The following is a 2,817-nucleotide window of genomic DNA, read 5'->3' as shown; positions in this document are numbered from 1 at the left end:
CATGAGGAGGTCAGAGGTGATGTTAAAGACAGTGTTGGGGGAAGCTGGGGAAATTTATTCTCTCCTACTTTGTGTATTCTGAGGTCAAACCTGGGTCATCAGGCTTGGCAGCAAGCATCCTTACCGTATGGCTTCCCACCCAGTCTATTGAAGTGCAAAACAGACGTTCAGAGAAGTGTGTAATACTTAGTGCCAGTGAGCATGCCCAGGTAGCCAAGGCCCAAACTTAAAGACAGAGACAAACCAGGACCCCAGAAGCCATTGCTCCAAGCTCCTCACCACCCACTCAAGGGCAACCATGAACCTCTCTTGGTTCATGACTTCAGATGCCTGTGTACGGAAGCTCGTGGAACATTCTGTGGTCATGCAAACTGTGAAGTTCTGTTCCTTCCATTCTTCATGCCCACTGGTTCTCATGCAGACTCTGCTGGTGAATGTTTGATCGAGGCTATGCCAAACATACTGAAAAGAGCATTCTGGAACGGCCCTCCTTCAAGCTCTACCCCACACTCAATGTTCTTGTCACCGTGGACAGACATCTAGATGTTTAACACTTGCTTGGCACTGACAGCTGGTAAAAGACCTGGGTTCTCAACTGGGCAGTGGTAGCGCACACCTTTAATTCCAGCACTCATGGGGCAGAGGCAGGCGGATCTCTGAGCTCGAGGCCAGCTTGGTCTACAAATCAAGTTCCAGGATAGTCAGGGTTACACAGAGAAGCCCCATCTCAAAACACAAAAAATTAACAAAGACAAACAAACACCACACCTCTATCACTTAGGACCAGTCCCTAACATTGCCTGCAGATGGTAGGAGAGTCATCTACTTCCGAGAGAACAGCAGCCTCTCTCCTGAGCTGTCTCCATTTGGACAGGATTCTTTAGGGCCATGCCACCAAGGGTTAATCTCAGGTTTGGCTTTGCATGTACTTTGACTAAGACTCCAGCAACAGCCAGGCAAATATCAGGGAAATGGGTTCTGGGCTCTGGAGGAGGACAACCCATTGGTAGGGGAGGATGGGAGGAGTTGCTTCCTCTTTGAAGGCTGCCTGCCCTGCCCATCACCTGCATGGGATGAGCTATTTATAGCTCCCCGGGCTGCCCTGACTGTTCCCATTCAGCTGCCAGCAAGGACATTCCTGGGGCTTTTCAAAATCCTTTGGTGCCATCTTCCCCAGGGCTCTGGCTAGCTGCTGAAGGATTCCAGGGCTCTTCTGGTTCCTCAGGCCTCGCTGTCAGAATTCTACAAGAATAGAAGGCTCCTGGCTGCCCTGCTTCTCCGGCAGTCGCAGGGAGACAGTCCTAAGGGAGGCAAAGAGAAGCCCAAAGCTGTCAGTACAGGGGAGACTGAGGCCTCCAGGAGCTACAGAAGGGGTTTCCAGCAAGCATTGACGTTCCTGCTAGTACAGGATTCCATGTCAATCTCCTGGACATCATGAGTTACTCAGCCCCATGAGCCCCATTATTTGTGAGGCTGCCCATCCCCCACCCTTGACCTCAGGGCACTGTGGTATGGCGAGCATCCCACCCATTCCAATGCACACTTCAGGGCCTTTGCATCTTCTGGATCCTCCCCTCCCCCCTCTATCTCCCGATTTTATCTTTTCTAGAGTCACTTATTCTATTTTGTTGTTGTTCTTAAAGACAGAATTTCTCTGTGTAGTTCTGGCTGTTCTGGAACTCACTCTGTGGACCAGGCTGGCCTCCAACTCACAGAGATCTGCCTGCCTCTGCCTCCCGAATGCTGGGATTTAAGGAATGCACCACCAAGCCCGGCTCAGTCACCTCTTATTTTCCCCTGAAGCACATGTACCGTTTGTCCGCCAGACTCTGTGTGTACACTTTAGGTCCTGTTTCTGCCAGGAGACTGGGCTGGACCAAGGGCTAGCTCTGTGTCCTACTTCCATGCCCCTGTGAATGGCACTTACACCGTCTCTGCCCTGCCTGCATTTGTTGCATCCATTGGCTGCATGACTTGCTCAACACGAGCTATGGAACCTAAGCATTAATTCTACGGCTTTCAGACGAAGAACAGAAAGGAATGAGCCCCAGAGGGTCTCAGATGTGTCCCTTAGCTCAGCAAAACTGAGAGTCCAGGGTCTGAAGAAGGGTGCTGTATGTCCCCCACAGTGGCTAAGGAAGCCCTTGCTTGTTCCTGAACGGTCTGCCCTGAGTGCCGAAAGCCCCTGGGAAGGTCTAGCGTCTGCAGCAGGAAGCGGATGTGTGTGGCCACCACTGAGTTTCATTGACGGTTTTGCAATGTCTGGGTTTGCCTGTCTTCCTCTGTGGAGCGGAGGTGGGCTCACAGCCTGGTGTCAGTCTATCTGTATGACTACATCTCTCCCTCCCTTCCTCCCTCCCTCCCTCCTTCCTTCACTCTCTCTCCCTCTCTTCTTCTCCCTCCCCCTTGGGAGTTCTGTTAGCCCTAAGCTAGGCACCACCCCGCCTTCTACAGTAGCTGGCCATTGGCATTCTCTAAAGGTTCCTGAGTAGTGTTTACCTCTCATCCCAGCACTCAGGAAATGGAGGAAGGAAGATTGGGAGTTCAAGGGTAGCCTCGGCTACATAAAAGTTTGAGGCCAGCCTGAGTTACATGAGGCTGGAGAGATGGTTCAGCAGGTAGAGGCCCTTGGTGCCAAGACTAATGACCTGCGTTCTATCCCTGGGTTCCACCTGGTGTAAGAAAGGCACACACCTTTAATCCCAGTGCAGGAGAGGCAAAGGCAGGCGGACCTCCATGAGTTCGAGGTCTAGCTGTTTGGGACAGCTAGAGCTACATAGTGTGACTCTGGCTCAAGGGAAGAAAAAAAAAAGAAGA

The sequence above is a fragment of the Microtus ochrogaster genome, linkage group LG8 (genome assembly GCF_000317375.1).
Source record: "Microtus ochrogaster isolate Prairie Vole_2 linkage group LG8, MicOch1.0, whole genome shotgun sequence".
In the NCBI taxonomy this organism is placed as follows: Eukaryota; Metazoa; Chordata; class Mammalia; order Rodentia; family Cricetidae; genus Microtus; species Microtus ochrogaster.
Note: the sequence above shows the minus strand (reverse complement) of the source record.